Source organism: Narcine bancroftii, chromosome 2 (assembly GCF_036971445.1).
Source record: "Narcine bancroftii isolate sNarBan1 chromosome 2, sNarBan1.hap1, whole genome shotgun sequence".
In the NCBI taxonomy this organism is placed as follows: Eukaryota; Metazoa; Chordata; class Chondrichthyes; order Torpediniformes; family Narcinidae; genus Narcine; species Narcine bancroftii.
In genome coordinates, this window is record NC_091470.1 from 259,841,016 (window position 1) to 259,859,502 (window position 18,487).

Below are 18,487 nucleotides of genomic sequence, written 5' to 3' on the forward strand. Positions count from 1 at the left end.
CTGATTCCCCGCCTCTGTTTCCCCGCCTCTGATTCCCCGCCTCTGATTCCCCATATCTGATTCCCCGCCTCTGATTGCCCACCTCTGATTCCCCGCGTCTGATTCCCTGCTTCTGATTCCCCGCTTCTGATTCCCCATCTCTGATTCACCACCTCTGATTCCCGGCCTCTGATTCCCCATCTCTGATTCCCCACATTCGATTCCCTGCCTATGATTCCCCACCTCTGATTCCCCGCCTCTGATTCCCCATATCTGATTCACTGCCTCTGTTTCCCCGCCTCTGATTCCCGACCTCTGTTTCCCCATATCTGATTCCCCGCCTCTGATTCCCCAAATCTAATACCCCGCCTCTGATTCCCCAGCTCTGATTCTCCGCCTCTGATTCCCCGCATCTGATTCCCTGCCTCTGATTCCCCGCCTCTGATTCCAGGCCTCTGATTCCTAGCATCTGATTCCGGCCTCTGATTTCCGGCCTCTGATTCCCTGCTTCTGATTCTGATTCCCTGCCTCTGATTCCCCATCTCTGATTCCGCACATCTGATTCCGTGCCTCTGATTCCCCACCTCTGATTCCCCATATCTGATTCCCCGCCTCTGTTTCCCCGCCTCTGATTCCCCGCCTATGTTTCCCAATATCTAAGTCCCCGCCTCTGATTCCCCAAATCTGATTCCCCACCTCTGATTCCCCAGCTCTGATTCCCCGCCTCTGATTCCCCGCATCTGATTCCCTGCATCTGATTCCAAGCCTCTGATTTCCTGACTCTGATTCCCAACCTCTGATTCCCCACCTCTGATTCCCCATATCTGATTCCCCGCCTCTGTTTCCCTGCCTCGGATTCCCCGCCTCTGTTTCCCCATATCTGATTCCCGGCCTCTGATTCCCCGCCTCTGATTCCCCGCCTCTGATTCCCTGCCTCTGATTCCCCATCTCCGATTCCGCACATCTGATTCCCTTCCTCTGATTCCCCACCTCAGATTCCCTGCCTCTGATTCCCTGCCTCTGATTCCCAACCTCTGATTCCCCACCTCTGATTCCCCATATCTGATTCCCCGCCTCTGATTCCCCGCGTCTGATTCCCCGCCTCTGATTCCCAACTCTGATTCCCCGCCTCTGATTCCCCAGCTCTGATTCCCCGTGTTTGATTCCCTGCCTCTGATTCCCTGCCCTGATTCCCCATCTCTGTTTCACCGCCTTTGATTCGCCACCTCTGATTCCCCATATCTGATTCTCCGCCTCTGTTTCCCCGACTCTGATTCCCTGCCTCTGATTCCCAACCTCTGATTCCACACCTCTGATTCCCCATATCTGATTCCCCGCCTCTATTTCCCAATATCTGATTCCCCGCCTCTGATTCTCCAACTCTGATTGCCCGCCTCTGATTCCCCAGCTCTGATTCCCCGACTCTGATTCCCGGCGTCCGATTCCCTGCCTCTGATTCCCCGCCTCTGATTCCCCATCTCTGATTCCCCGCCTCTGATTCCCCGTGTCTGATTCCCTGCCTCTGATTCCCCGCCTCTGATTCCCCGCCTCTGATTCCCTGCCACTGATTCCCTGCCCCTGATTCCCCACCTCTGATTCCCCATATCTGATTCCCCACCTCTGTTTCCCCGCCTCTGATTCCCCGCCTCTGATTCCCCATATCTGATTCCCTGCCTCTGATTCCCCAACTCTGATTCCCCGCCTCTGATTCCCCAGCTCTGAATCCCCGCCTCTGATTCCCCGTGTCTGATTCCCTGCCTCTGATTCCCCGCCTTGATTCCCCATCTTTGATTCACAACCTCTGATTCCCCACCTCTGATTCCCTATATTTGATTACCCGCCTCTGTTTCCCCGCCTCTGATTCCCCGCCTCTGATTCCCCATATCTGATTCCCTGCCTCTGATTGCCCACCTCTGATTCCCGGACTCTGATTCCCCACCTCTGATTCCCTATATTTGATTCCCCGCCTCTGATTCCCCACCTCTGATTCCCCGTGTCTGATTCCCTGCCTCTGATTCCCCGCCTCTGATTCCCTGCCTCTGATTCCCTGCCACTGATTCCCCGCCCCTGATTCCCCACCTCTGATTCCCCATATCTTATTCCCCGCCTCTGTTTCCCCCCCTCTGATTCCCAGCCTCTGATTCCCCATATCTGATTCCCCACCTCTGATTCTCCATATCTGATTCCCCGCCTCTATTTCCCCATATCTGCTTCCCCGCCTCTGATTCCCCAACTCTGATTCCCCGCCTCTGATTCCCCAGCTCTGATTTCCCGCCTCTGATTCCCCGCCTCTGATTCCCCATCTCTGATTCTCCGCCTCTGATTCCCCGTGTCTGATTCCCTGCCTCTGATTCCCCGCCTCTGATTCCCCGCGTCTGATTCCCCGCCTCTGATTCCCGCGTCTGATTCCCTGCCACTGATTCCCTGCCCCTGATTCCCCACCTCTGATTCCCCATATCTGATTCCCCGCCTCTGTTTTCCCGCCTTTGATTCCCTGCCTCTGATTCCCCATATCTGATTCCCCGCCTCTGATTCCCCAACTCTGATTCCCCGCCTCTGATTCCCCAGCTCTGAATCCCCGCCTCTGATTCCCCGCGTCTGATTCCCTGCCTCTGATTCCCCGCCTCTGATTCCCCATCTGTGATTCACAACCTCTGATGCCCCACCTCTGATTCCCCATATCTGATTCCCCGCCTCTGTTTCCCCGCCTCTGATTCCCCGCCTCTGATTCCCCATATCTGATTCCCCGCCTCTGATTGCCCACCTCTGATTCCCCGCGTCTGATTCCCTGCTTCTGATTCCCCGCCTCTGATTCCCCATCTCTGATTCACCACCTCTGATTCCCGGCCTCTGATTCCCCATCTCTGATTCCCCACATTCGATTCCCTGCCTATGATTCCCCACCTCTGATTCCCCGCCTCTGATTCCCCATATCTGATTCACTGCCTCTGTTTCCCCGCCTCTGATTCCCCACCTCTGTTTCCCCATATCTGATTCCCCGCCTCTGATTCCCCAAATCTAATACCCCGCCTCTGATTCCCCAGCTCTGATTCCGCACATCTGATTCCCTGCCTCTGATTCCCCACCTCTGATTCCCCATATCTGATTCCCCGCCTCTGTTTCCCCGCCCCTGATTCCCCGCCTATGTTTCCCAATATCTGTCCCCACCTCTGATTCCCCATATCTGATTCCCACCCTCTGTTTCCCCGCCTCTCATTCCCCACCTCTGATTCCCCATATCTGATTCCCCGCCTCTGATTCCCCACCTCTGATTCCCCGCCTCTGATTTGCCAGCTATGATTCCCATCCTCTGGTTCCCCGCATCTGATTCCCTGCCTCTGTTTCCCCGCCTCTGATTCCCCACCTCTGATTCACCATATCTGATTCCCCGCCTCTGATTCCCCACCACTGATTCCCCTCCTCTGATTCGCCAGTTATGATTGTGCGCCTCTGATTCCCCGTTTCTGATTCCCTGCCTCTGATTCCCCGCCTCTGATTCCCCATCTCTGACTCACCGCCTCTGATTCCCCACCTCTGATTCCCCATCTCTGATTCCGCACATCCGATTCCCTGCCTCTGATTCCCCGACTCTGATTCCCCACCTCTGATTCCCCAGCTCTGATTCCCCGCCTCTGATTCCCCGCGTCTGATTCCATGCCTCTGATTCCCCATCTCTGATTCCCCATCTCTGATTCCCCAACTCTGATTCCCCGTGTCTGATTCCCTGCCTCTGAATCCACGCCTCTGATTCCCCGCCTCTGATTCCCTGCCACTGATTACCCGCCCCTGATTCCCCACCTCTGATTCCCCATATCTTATTCCCCGCCTCTGTTTCCCCCCTCTGATTCCCAGCCTCTGATTCCCCATATCTGATTCCCCGCCTCTGATTCCCCATATCTGATTCCCCGCCTCTATTTCCCCATATCTGCTTCGCCGCCTCTGATTCCCCAACTCTGATTCCCCACCTCTGATTCCCCAGCTCTGATTTCCGGCCTCTGATTTCCGGCATCCGATTCCCTGCCTCTGATTCCCCGCCTCTGATTCCCCATCTCTGATTCTCCGCCTCTGATTCCCCGTGTCTGATTCCCTGCCTCTGATTCCCCGCCTCTGATTCCCCGCATCTGATTCCCTGCCACTGATTCCCTGCCCCTGATTCCCCACCTCTGATTCCCCATATCTGATTCCCCGCCTCTGTTTCCCCGCCTCTGATTCCCCGCCTCAGTTTCCCCATATCTGATTCCCCGCCTCTGATTCCCCAACTCTGATTCCCCTCCTCTAATTCGCCAGCTATGATTCCCCGCCTCTGATTCCCTGCGTCTGATTCCCTGCCTCTGATTCCCAGCCTCTGATTCCCCTTCTCTGATTCACCACCTCTGAATCCCCACCTCTGATTCCCCATCTCTGATTCCGCACATCCGATTCCCTGCCTCTGATTCCCCGCCTCTGATTCCCCGCCTCTGATTCGAAACCTCTAATTCCCCACCTCTGACTCCCCATATCTGATTCTCCGCCTCTGTTTCCCTGCCTCTGAATCCCGGCCTCTGTTTCCCCATATCTGATTCCCCTCCTCTGATTCCCCAACTCTGATTCCCCGCCTCTGATTCCCCAGCTCTGATTCCCCGCCTTTTATTCCCGGCATCTGATTCCCTGCCACTGATTCCCCGCCCCTGATTCCCCACCTCTGATTCCCCATCTCTGATTCACCGCCTCTGATTCCCCACCTCTGATTCCCCATCTCTGATTCCGCACATCCGATTCCCTGCCTCTGATTCCCCGACTCTGATTCCACACCTCTGATTCCTCAGCTCTGATTCCCCGCCTCTGATTCCCCGCGTCTGATTCCCTGCCTCTGATTCCCCGCCGCTGATTCCTCATCTCTGATTCCCCACCTCTGATTCCCCGTGTCTGATTCCCTGCCTCTGATTCCCCGCCTCTGATTCCCTGCCTCTGATTCCCTGCCACTGATTCCCCGCCCCTGATTCCCCACCTCTGATTCCCCATATCTTATTCCCCGCCTCTGTTCCCCCCCTCTGATTCCCAGCCTCTGATTCCCCATATCTGATTCCCCGCCTCTGATTCCCCATATCTGATTCCCCGCCTCTATTTCCCCATATCTGCTTCCCATCCTCTGATTCCCCAACTCTGATTCCCCGCCTCTGATTCCCCAGCTCTGATTTCCCGCATCTGATTCCCGGCATCCGATTCCCTGCCTCTGATTCCCCGCCTCTGATTCCCCATCTCTGATTCCCCGCCTTTGATTCCCCGTGTCTGATTCCCTGCCTCTGATTCCCCGCCTCTGATTCCCGCGTCTGATTCACTGCCACTGATTCCCTGCCCCTGATTCCCCACCTCTGATTCCCCATATCTGATTCCCCGCCTCTGTTTTCCCGCCTTTGATTCCCTGCCTCTGATTCCCCATATCTGATTGCCCGCCTCTGATTCCCCAACTCTGATTCCCCGCCTCTGATTCCCCAGCTCTGAATCCCCGCCTCTGATTCCCCGCGTCTGATTCCCTGCCACTGATTCCCCGCCTCTGATTCCCCATCTGTGATTCACAACCTCTGATGCCCCACCTCTGATTCCCCATATCTGATTCCCCGCCTCTGTTTCCCCGCCTCTGATTCCCCGCCTCTGATTCCCCATATCTGATTCCCCGCCTCTGATTGCCCACCTCTGATTCCCCGCGTCTGATTCCCTGCTTCTGATTCCCCGCTTCTGATTCCCCATCTCTGATTCACCACCTCTGATTCCCGGCCTCTGATTCCCCATCTCTGATTCCCCACATTCGATTCCCTGCCTATGATTCCCCACCTCTGATTCCCCGCCTCTGATTCCCCATATCTGATTCACTGCCTCTGTTTCCCCGCCTCTGATTCCCGACCTCTGTTTCCCCATATCTGATTCCCCGCCTCTGATTCCCCAAATCTAATACCCCGCCTCTGATTCCCCAGCTCTGATTCTCCGCCTCTGATTCCCCGCATCTGATTCCCTGCCTCTGATTCCCCGCCTCTGATTCCAGGCCTCTGATTCCTAGCATCTGATTCCGGCCTCTGATTTCCGGCCTCTGATTCCCTGCTTCTGATTCTGATTCCCTGCCTCTGATTCCCCATCTCTGATTCCGCACATCTGATTCCGTGCCTCTGATTCCCCACCTCTGATTCCCCATATCTGATTCCCCGCCTCTGTTTCCCCGCCTCTGATTCCCCGCCTATGTTTCCCAATATCTAAGTCCCCGCCTCTGATTCCCCAAATCTGATTCCCCACCTCTGATTCCCCAGCTCTGATTCCCCGCCTCTGATTCCCCGCATCTGATTCCCTGCATCTGATTCCAAGCCTCTGATTCCCTGACTCTGATTCCCAACCTCTGATTCCCCACCTCTGATTCCCCATATCTGATTCCCCGCCTCTGTTTCCCTGCCTCGGATTCCCCGCCTCTGTTTCCCCATATCTGATTCCCGGCCTCTGATTCCCCGCCTCTGATTCCCCGCCTCTGATTCCCTGCCTCTGATTCCCCATCTCCGATTCCGCACATCTGATTCCCTTCCTCTGATTCCCCACCTCAGATTCCCTGCCTCTGATTCCCTGCCTCTGATTCCCAACCTCTGATTCCCCACCTCTGATTCCCCATATCTGATTCCCCGCCTCTGATTCCCCGCGTCTGATTCCCCGCCTCTGATTCCCAACTCTGATTCCCCGCCTCTGATTCCCCAGCTCTGATTCCCCGTGTTTGATTCCCTGCCTCTGATTCCCTGCCCTGATTCCCCATCTCTGTTTCACCGCCTTTGATTCGCCACCTCTGATTCCCCATATCTGATTCTCCGCCTCTGTTTCCCCGACTCTGATTCCCTGCCTCTGATTCCCAACCTCTGATTCCACACCTCTGATTCCCCATATCTGATTCCCCGCCTCTATTTCCCCATATCTGATTCCCCGCCTCTGATTCTCCAACTCTGATTGCCCGCCTCTGATTCCCCAGCTCTGATTCCCCGACTCTGATTCCCGGCGTCCGATTCCCTGCCTCTGATTCCCCGCCTCTGATTCCCCATCTCTGATTCCCCGCCTCTGATTCCCCGTGTCTGATTCCCTGCCTCTGATTCCCCGCCTCTGATTCCCCGCCTCTGATTCCCTGCCACTGATTCCCTGCCCCTGATTCCCCACCTCTGATTCCCCATATCTGATTCCCCACCTCTGTTTCCCCGCCTCTGATTCCCCGCCTCTGATTCCCCATATCTGATTCCCTGCCTCTGATTCCCCAACTCTGATTCCCCGCCTCTGATTCCCCAGCTCTGAATCCCCGCCTCTGATTCCCCGTGTCTGATTCCCTTCCTCTGATTCCCCGCCTTGATTCCCCATCTTTGATTCACAACCTCTGATTCCCCACCTCTGATTCCCTATATTTGATTACCCGCCTCTGTTTCCCCGCCTCTGATTCCCCGCCTCTGATTCCCCATATCTGATTCCCCGCCTCTGATTGCCCACCTCTGATTCCCGGACTCTGATTCCCCACCTCTGATTCCCTATATTTGATTCCCCGCCTCTGATTCCCCACCTCTGATTCCCCGTGTCTGATTCCCTGCCTCTGATTCCCCGCCTCTGATTCCCTGCCTCTGATTCCCTGCCACTGATTCCCCGCCCCTGATTCCCCACCTCTGATTCCCCATATCTTATTCCCCGCCTCTGTTTCCCCCCCTCTGATTCCCAGCCTCTGATTCCCCATATCTGATTCCCCACCTCTGATTCTCCATATCTGATTCCCCGCCTCTATTTCCCCATATCTGCTTCCCCGCCTCTGATTCCCCAACTCTGATTCCCCGCCTCTGATTCCCCAGCTCTGATTTCCCGCCTCTGATTCCCGGCATCCGATTCCCTGCCTCTGATTCCCCGCCTCTGATTCCCCATCTCTGATTCCCCGCCTTTGATTCCCCGTGTCTGATTCCCTGCCTCTGATTCCCCGCCTCTGATTCCCGCGTCTGATTCCCTGCCACTGATTCCCTGCCCCTGATTCCCCACCTCTGATTCCCCATATCTGATTCCCCGCCTCTGTTTTCCCGCCTTTGATTCCCTGCCTCTGATTCCCCATATCTGATTCCCCGCCTCTGATTCCCCAACTCTGATTCCCCGCCTCTGATTCCCCAGCTCTGAATCCCCGCCTCTGATTCCCCGCGTCTGATTCCCTGCCTCTGATTCCCCGCCTCTGATTCCCCATCTGTGATTCACAACCTCTGATGCCCCACCTCTGATTCCCCATATCTGATTCCCCGCCTCTGTTTCCCCGCCTCTGATTCCCCGCCTCTGATTCCCCATATCTGATTCCCCGCCTCTGATTGCCCACCTCTGATTCCCCGCGTCTGTTTCCCTGCTTCTGATTCCCCGCCTCTGATTCCCCATCTCTGATTCACCACCTCTGATTCCCGGCCTCTGATTCCCCATCTCTGATTCCCCACATTCGATTCCCTGCCTATGATTCCCCACCTCTGATTCCCCGCCTCTGATTCCCCATATCTGATTCACTGCCTCTGTTTCCCCGCCTCTGATTCCCCACCTCTGTTTCCCCATATCTGATTCCCCGCCTCTGATTCCCCAAATCTAATACCCCGCCTCTGATTCCCCAGCTCTGATTCCGCACATCTGATTCCCTGCCTCTGATTCCCCACCTCTGATTCCCCATATCTGATTCCCCGCCTCTGTTTCCCCGCCCCTGATTCCCCGCCTATGTTTCCCAATATCTGTCCCCACCTCTGATTCCCCATATCTGATTCCCACCCTCTGTTTCCCCGCCTCTCATTCCCCACCTCTGATTCCCCATATCTGATTCCCCGCCTCTGATTCCCCACCTCTGATTCCCCGCCTCTGATTTGCCAGCTATGATTCCCATCCTCTGGTTCCCCGCATCTGATTCCCTGCCTCTGTTTCCCCGCCTCTGATTCCCCACCTCTGATTCACCATATCTGATTCCCCGCCTCTGATTCCCCACCACTGATTCCCCTCCTCTGATTCGCCAGTTATGATTGTGCGCCTCTGATTCCCCGTTTCTGATTCCCTGCCTCTGATTCCCCGCCTCTGATTCCCCATCTCTGACTCACCACCTCTGATTCCCTGCCTCTGATTCGCAACCTCTTATTCCCCACATCTGATTCCCCATATCTGATTCCCCGCCTCTGTTTCCCCGCATCTGATTGGCACCTCTGATACCCCGCCTCTGATTCCCCATCTCTAATTCATCACATCTGATTCCCCACCTCTGCTTCCCCATCTCCGATTCTCTACCTCTGATTCGCCACCTCTGATTCCCAATATCTGATTCACCGCCTCTGTTTCCCTGCCTCTGATTCCCCGCCTCTGATTCCCCATATCTGATTCCCCGCCTCTGATTCCCCATCTCTGATTCCCGGTCTCTGATTCCCCACCTCTGTTTCCCGGCCTCTGATTCCCAATCCCTGATTCACCGCCTCTGACTCCCAGTGTCTGATTCCCTGCCTCTGATTCCCCGCCTCTGAATCCCCTCTTCTGATTCCCTGCCACTGATTCCCCGCCCCTGATTCCCCACCTCTGATACCCCATATCTGATTCCCCGCCTCTGTTTCCCCGCCTCTGATTCCCCACCTCTGATTCCCCATATCTGATTCCCTGCCTCTGATTCCCCAACTCTGATTCCCCGCCTCTGATTCCCCAGCTCTGATTCCCCATATCTGATTCCCCACCTCTGTTTCCCCAGCTCTGATTCCCCACCTCTGATTCCCCAGCTCTGATTCCCTGCCACTGATTCCCCGCCCCTGATTCCCCACCTCTGATTCCCCATATCTGATTCCCCGCCTCTGTTTCCCCAGCTCTGATTCCCTGCCTCTGATTCCCTGCCCTGATTCCCCATCTCTGTTTCACCGCCTTTGATTCGCCACCTCTGATTCCCCATATTTGATTCCCCGCCTCTGTTTCCCCGCCTCTGATTCCCTGCCTCTGATTCCCAACCTCTGATTCCACACCTCTGATTCCCCATATCTGATTCCCGGCCTCTATTTCCCCATATCTGATTCCCCGCCTCTGATTCGCCAACTCTGATTCCCCGCCTCTGATTCCCCAGCTCTGATTCCCGGCCTCTGATTCCCGGCGTCCGATTCCCTGCCTCTGATTCCCCGCCTCTGATTCCCCATCTCTGATTCCCCGCCTCTGATTCCCCGTGTCTGATTCCCTGCCTCTGATTCCACGCCTCTGCTTCCCCGCCTCTGATTCCCTGCCACTGATTCCCTGCCCCTGATTCCCCACTTCTGATTCCCCATATCTGATTCCCAGCCTCTGTTTCCCCGCCTCTGATTCCCCGCCTCTGATTCCCCATATCTGATTCCCTGCCTCTGATTCCCCAACTCTGATTCCCCGCCTCTGATTCCCCAGCTCTGAATCCCCGCCTCTGATTCCCCGCCTCTGATTCTCCATATCTCATTCCCCGCCTCTGAATCCCCATCTCTGATTCCCGGACTCTGATTCCCCACCTCTGATTCCCGGCCTCTTATTCCCAGCATTTGATTCCCGGCCTCTGATTCCCGGCCTTTGATTCCCCGCTTCTGATTCTGATTCCCTGCCTCTGATTCCCCATCTCTGATTCCGCACATCTGATTCCCTTCCTCTGATTCCCCACCTCTGATTCCCTATATCTTATTCCCCGCCTCTGTTTCCCCGCCTCTGATTCCCCGCGTCTGTTTCCCCATATCTAATTCCCCACCTCTGATGCCCCAACTCTGATTCCCCGCCTTTGATTCCCCATCTCTGATTCACCGCCTCTGATTCCCCACCTCTGATTTTCCATTTCTGATTCCGCACATCCGATTCCCTGCCTCTGATTCCCCGACTCTGATTCCCCACCTCTGATTCCCCAGCTCTGATTCCCCGCCTCTGATTCCCCGCGTCTGATTCCCTGCCTCTGATTCCCCGCCTCTGATTCCCCATCTCTGATTCCCCACCTCTGATTCCCCACCTCTGATTCCCTGCCTCTGATTCCCCGCCTCTGATTCCCCGCCTCTGATTCCCTGCCACTGATTCCCCGCCCCTGATTCCCCGCCTCTGATTCCCCGCCACTGATTCCCTGCCACTGATTCCCCGCCCCTGATTCCCAGCCTCTGATTCCCCATATCTGATTCCCTGCCTCTGATTCCCAGCCTCTGATTCCCCATATCTGATTCCCCGCCTCTTATTCCCCATATCTGCTTCGCCGCCTCTGATTCCCCAACTCTGATTCCCAGCCTCTGATTCCCCAGCTCTGATTTCCCGCCTCTGATTCCCGTCATCCGATTCCCTGCCTCTGATTCCCCGCCTCTGATTCCCCATCTCTGATTCCCCGCCTCTGATTCCCCGTGTCTGATTCCCTGCCTCTGATTCCCCGCCTCTGATTCCCCGCTTCTGATTCCCAGCCACTGATTCCCTGCCCCTGATTCCCCACCTCTGATTCCCCATATCTGATTCCCCGCCTCTGTTTTCCCACCTCTGATTCCCTGCCTCTTATTCCCCATATCTGATTCCCCGCCTCTGATTCCCCAACTCTGATTCCCCGCCTCTGATTCCCCAGCTCTGAATCCCCGCCTCTGATTCCCCGCGTCTGATTCCCTGCCTCTGATTCCCCGCCGCTGATTCCCCATCTGTGATTCACAACCTCTGATGCCCCACCTCTGATTCCCCATATCTGATTCCCCGCCTCTGTTTCCCCGCCTCTGATTCCCCGCCTCTGATTCCCCATCTCTGATTCCCCGCCTCTGATTGCCCACCTCTGATTCCCCGCGTCTGATTCCCTGCCTCTGATTCACCGCCTATGATTCCCCATCTCTGATTCACCACCTCTGATTCCCGGCCTCTGATTCCCCATCTCTGATTCCGCACATCCGATTCCCCGCCTATGATTCCCCACCTCTGATTCCCCGCCTCTGATTCCCCATATCTGATTCCCTGCCTCTGTTTCTTCGCCTCTGATTCCCCATATGTGATTCCCCACCTCTGTTTCCCCGCCTCTGATTCCCCGCCTCTGTTTCCCCATCTCTGATTCACCGCCTGTGATTCGCCACCTCTGATTCCCCATATCTGATTCCCCACCTCTGTTTCCCCGCCTCTGATTCCCCGCCTCTGATTCTCCATATCTCATTCCCCGCCTCTGAATCCCCATCTCTGATTCCCGGACTCTGATTCCCCACCTCTGATTCCCGGCCTCTTATTCCCAGCATCTGATTCCCGGCCTCTGATTCCCGGCCTCTAATTCCCCGCTTCTGATTCTGATTCCCTGCCTCTGATTCCCCATCTCTGATTCCGCACATCTGATTCCCTGCCTCTGATTCCCCACCTCTGATTCCCCATATCTGATTCCCCGCCTCTGTTTCCCTGCCTCTGATTCCCCGCCTCTGTTTCCCCATATCTAATTCCCCACCTCTGATGCCCCAACTCTGATTCCCCGCCTCTGATTCCCCAGCACTGATTCCCCACCTCTGATTCCCCGCATCCGATTCCCAATGTCTGATTCCCCGCCTCTGTTTCCCCGCCTCTGATTCCCCGCCTCTGATTCCCCAGCTCTGATTCCCTGCCTCTGATTCCCCGCGTTCTATTCCCGGCCTCTGATTCCCCGCCTGTGATTCCCCATCTCTGATTCACCACCTCTGATTCCCCACCTCTGATTCCCCATATCTAATTCCCCGCCTCTGTTTGCCCGCCTCTGATTCCCCGCCTCTGTTTCCCCATATCTGATTCCCGGCCTCTGAATCCCCAACTCTGATTCCCTGCCTCTGATTCACCAGCTCTGATTCCCCGCCTTTGATTCCCCCCGTCTGATTCCCAGCCTCTGAATCCCCGTGTCTGATTTCCTGCCTCTGATTCCCCGCCTCTGATTCCCCATCTCTGATTCACCGCCTCTGATTCCCCACCTCTGATTCCCCATCTCTGATTCCGCACATCCGATTCCCTGCCTTTGATTCCCCGACTCTGATTCCCCACCTCTGATTCCCCAGCTCTGATTCCCCACCTCTGATTCCCCGCGTCTGATTCCCTGCCTCTGATTCCCCATCTCTGATTCCCCATCTCTGATTCCCCACCTCTGATTCCCCGTGTCTGATTCCCTGCCTCTGAATCCACGCCTCTGATTCCCCGCCTCTGATTCCCTGCCACTGATTACCCGCCCCTGATTCCCCACCTCTGATTCCCCATATCTTATTCCCCGCCTCTGTTTCCCCCCTCTGATTCCCAGCCTCTGATTCCCCATATCTGATTCCCCGCCTCTGATTCCCCATATCTGATTCCCCACCTCTATTTCCCCATATCTGCTTCGCCGCCTCTGATTCCCCAACTCTGATTCCCCACCTCTGATTCCCCAGCTCTGATTTCCCGCCTCTGATTTCCGGCATCCGATTCCCTGCCTCTGATTCCCCGCCTCTGATTCCCCATCTCTGATTCTCCGCCTCTGATTCCCCGTGTCTGATTCCCTGCCTCTGATTCCCCGCCTCTGATTCCCCGCGTCTGATTCCCTGCCACTGATTCCCTGCCCCTGATTCCCCACCTCTGATTCCCCATATCTGATTCCCCGCCTCTGTTTCCCCGCCTCTGATTCCCCGCCTCAGTTTCCCCATATCTGATTCCCCGCCTCTGATTCCCCAACTCTGATTCCCCTCCTCTAATTCGCCAGCTATGATTCCCCGCCTCTGATTCCCTGCGTCTGATTCCCTGCCTCTGATTCCCAGCCTCTGATTCCCCTTCTCTGATTCACCACCTCTGAATCCCCACCTCTGATTCCCCATCTCTGATTCCGCACATCCGATTCCCTGCCTCTGATTCCCCGCCTCTGATTCCCCGCCTCTGATTCGAAACCTCTAATTCCCCACCTCTGACTCCCCATATCTGATTCCCCGCCTCTGTTTCCCTGCCTCTGAATCCCGGCCTCTGTTTCCCCATATCTGATTCCCCTCCTCTGATTCCCCAACTCTGATTCCCCGCCTCTGATTCCCCAGCTCTGATTCCCCGCCTTTTATTCCCGGCATCTGATTCCCTGCCACTGATTCCCCGCCCCTGATTCCCCACCTCTGATTCCCCATCTCTGATTCACCGCCTCTGATTCCCCACCTCTGATTCCCCATCTCTGATTCCGCACATCCGATTCCCTGCCTCTGATTCCCCGACTCTGATTCCACACCTCTGATTCCTCAGCTCTGATTCCCCGCCTCTGATTCCCCGCGTCTGATTCCCTGCCTCTGATTCCCCGCCTCTGATTCCTCATCTCTGATTCCCCACCTCTGATTCCCCGTGTCTGATTCCCTGCCTCTGATTCCCCGCCTCTGATTCCCTGCCTCTGATTCCCTGCCACTGATTCCCCGCCCCTGATTCCCCACCTCTGATTCCCCATATCTTATTCCCCGCCTCTGTTTCCCCCCCTCTGATTCCCAGCCTCTGATTCCCCATATCTGATTCCCCGCCTCTGATTCCCCATATCTGATTCCCCGCCTCTATTTCCCCATATCTGCTTCCCATCCTCTGATTCCCCAACTCTGATTCCCCGCCTCTGATTCCCCAGCTCTGATTTCCCGCCTCTGATTCCCGGCATCCGATTCCCTGCCTCTGATTCCCCGCCTCTGATTCCCCATCTCTGATTCCCCGCCTTTGATTCCCCGTGTCTGATTCCCTGCCTCTGATTCCTCGCCTCTGATTCCCGCGTCTGATTCACTGCCACTGATTCCCTGCCCCTGATTCCCCACCTCTGATTCCCCATATCTGATTCCCCGCCTCTGTTTTCCCGCCTTTGATTCCCTGCCTCTGATTCCCCATATCTGATTGCCCGCCTCTGATTCCCCAACTCTGATTCCCCGCCTCTGATTCCCTAGCTCTGAATCCCCGCCTCTGATTCCCCGTGTCTGATTCCCTGCCACTGATTCCCCGCCTCTGATTCCCCATCTGTGATTCACAACCTCTGATGCCCCACCTCTGATTCCCCATATCTGATTCCCCGCCTCTGTTTCCCCGCCTCTGATTCCCCGCCTCTGATTCCCCATATATGATTCCCCGCCTCTGATTGCCCACCTCTGATTCCCCGCGTCTGATTCCCTGCTTCTGATTCCCCGCTTCTGATTCCCCATCTCTGATTCACCACCTCTGATTCCCGGCCTCTGATTCCCCATCTCTGATTCCCCACATTCGATTCCCTGCCTATGATTCCCCACCTCTGATTCCCCGCCTCTGATTCCCCATATCTGATTCACTGCCTCTGTTTCCCCGCCTCTGATTCCCGAACTCTGTTTCCCCATATCTGATTCCCCGCCTCTGATTCCCCAAATCTAATACCCCGCCTCTGATTCCCCAGCTCTGATTCTCCGCCTCTGATTCCCCGCATCTGATTCCCTGCCTCTGATTCCCCGCCTCTGATTCCAGGCCTCTGATTCCTAGCATCTGATTCCGGCCTCTGATTTCCGGCCTCTGATTCCCTGCTTCTGATTCTGATTCCCTGCCTCTGATTCCCCATCTCTGATTCCGCACATCTGATTCCGTGCCTCTGATTCCCCACCTCTGATTCCCCATATCTGATTCCCCGCCTCTGTTTCCCCGCCTCTGATTCCCCGCCTATGTTTCCCAATATCTAAGTCCCCGCCTCTGATTCCCCAAATCTGATTCCCCACCTCTGATTCCCCAGCTCTGATTCCCCGCCTCTGATTCCCCGCATCTGATTCCCTGCATCTGATTCCAAGCCTCTGATTCCCTGACTCTGATTCCCAACCTCTGATTCCCCACCTCTGATTCCCCATATCTGATTCCCCGCCTCTGTTTCCCCGCCTCGGATTCCCCGCCTCTGTTTCCCCATATCTGATTCCCGGCCTCTGATTCCCCGCGTCTGATTCCCTGCCTCTGATTCCCCATCTCTGATTCCCCATCTCTGATTCCCCACCTCTGATTCCCCGTGTCTGATTCCCTGCCTCTGAATCCACGCCTCTGATTCCCCGCCTCTGATTCCCTGCCACTGATTACCCGCCCCTGATTCCCCACCTCTGATTCCCCATATCTTATTCCCCGCCTCTGTTTCCCCCCTCTGATTCCCAGCCTCTGATTCCCCATATCTGATTCCCCGCCTCTGATTCCCCATATCTGATTCCCCACCTCTATTTCCCCATATCTGCTTCGCCGCCTCTGATTCCCCAACTCTGATTCCCCACCTCTGATTCCCCAGCTCTGATTTCCCGCCTCTGATTTCCGGCATCCGATTCCCTGCCTCTGATTCCCCGCCTCTGATTCCCCATCTCTGATTCTCCGCCTCTGATTCCCCGTGTCTGATTCCCTGCCTCTGATTCCCCGCCTCTGATTCCCCGCGTCTGATTCCCTGCCACTGATTCCCTGCCCCTGATTCCCCACCTCTGATTCCCCATATCTGATTCCCCGCCTCTGTTTCCCCGCCTCTGATTCCCCGCCTCAGTTTCCCCATATCTGATTCCCCGCCTCTGATTCCCCAACTCTGATTCCCCTCCTCTAATTCGCCAGCTATGATTCCCCGCCTCTGATTCCCTGCGTCTGATTCCCTGCCTCTGATTCCCAGCCTCTGATTCCCCTTCTCTGATTCACCACCTCTGAATCCCCACCTCTGATTCCCCATCTCTGATTCCGCACATCCGATTCCCTGCCTCTGATTCCCCGCCTCTGATTCCCCGCCTCTGATTCGAAACCTCTAATTCCCCACCTCTGACTCCCCATATCTGATTCCCCGCCTCTGTTTCCCTGCCTCTGAATCCCGGCCTCTGTTTCCCCATATCTGATTCCCCTCCTCTGATTCCCCAACTCTGATTCCCCGCCTCTGATTCCCCAGCTCTGATTCCCCGCCTTTTATTCCCGGCATCTGATTCCCTGCCACTGATTCCCCGCCCCTGATTCCCCACCTCTGATTCCCCATCTCTGATTCACCGCCTCTGATTCCCCACCTCTGATTCCCCATCTCTGATTCCGCACATCCGATTCCCTGCCTCTGATTCCCCGACTCTGATTCCACACCTCTGATTCCTCAGCTCTGATTCCCCGCCTCTGATTCCCCGCGTCTGATTCCCTGCCTCTGATTCCCCGCCTCTGATTCCTCATCTCTGATTCCCCACCTCTGATTCCCCGTGTCTGATTCCCTGCCTCTGATTCCCCGCCTCTGATTCCCTGCCTCTGATTCCCTGCCACTGATTCCCCGCCCCTGATTCCCCACCTCTGATTCCCCATATCTTATTCCCCGCCTCTGTTTCCCCCCCTCTGATTCCCAGCCTCTGATTCCCCATATCTGATTCCCCGCCTCTGATTCCCCATATCTGATTCCCCGCCTCTATTTCCCCATATCTGCTTCCCATCCTCTGATTCCCCAACTCTGATTCCCCGCCTCTGATTCCCCAGCTCTGATTTCCCGCCTCTGATTCCCGGCATCCGATTCCCTGCCTCTGATTCCCCGCCTCTGATTCCCCATCTCTGATTCCCCGCCTTTGATTCCCCGTGTCTGATTCCCTGCCTCTGATTCCTCGCCTCTGATTCCCGCGTCTGATTCACTGCCACTGATTCCCTGCCCCTGATTCCCCACCTCTGATTCCCCATATCTGATTCCCCGCCTCTGTTTTCCCGCCTTTGATTCCCTGCCTCTGATTCCCCATATCTGATTGCCCGCCTCTGATTCCCCAACTCTGATTCCCCGCCTCTGATTCCCTAGCTCTGAATCCCCGCCTCTGATTCCCCGTGTCTGATTCCCTGCCACTGATTCCCCGCCTCTGATTCCCCATCTGTGATTCACAACCTCTGATGCCCCACCTCTGATTCCCCATATCTGATTCCCCGCCTCTGTTTCCCCGCCTCTGATTCCCCGCCTCTGATTCCCCATATATGATTCCCCGCCTCTGATTGCCCACCTCTGATTCCCCGCGTCTGATTCCCTGCTTCTGATTCCCCGCTTCTGATTCCCCATCTCTGATTCACCACCTCTGATTCCCGGCCTCTGATTCCCCATCTCTGATTCCCCACATTCGATTCCCTGCCTATGATTCCCCACCTCTGATTCCCCGCCTCTGATTCCCCATATCTGATTCACTGCCTCTGTTTCCCCGCCTCTGATTCCCGAACTCTGTTTCCCCATATCTGATTCCCCGCCTCTGATTCCCCAAATCTAATACCCCGCCTCTGATTCCCCAGCTCTGATTCTCCGCCTCTGATTCCCCGCATCTGATTCCCTGCCTCTGATTCCCCGCCTCTGATTCCAGGCCTCTGATTCCTAGCATCTGATTCCGGCCTCTGATTTCCGGCCTCTGATTCCCTGCTTCTGATTCTGATTCCCTGCCTCTGATTCCCCATCTCTGATTCCGCACATCTGATTCCGTGCCTCTGATTCCCCACCTCTGATTCCCCATATCTGATTCCCCGCCTCTGTTTCCCCGCCTCTGATTCCCCGCCTATGTTTCCCAATATCTAAGTCCCCGCCTCTGATTCCCCAAATCTGATTCCCCACCTCTGATTCCCCAGCTCTGATTCCCCGCCTCTGATTCCCCGCATCTGATTCCCT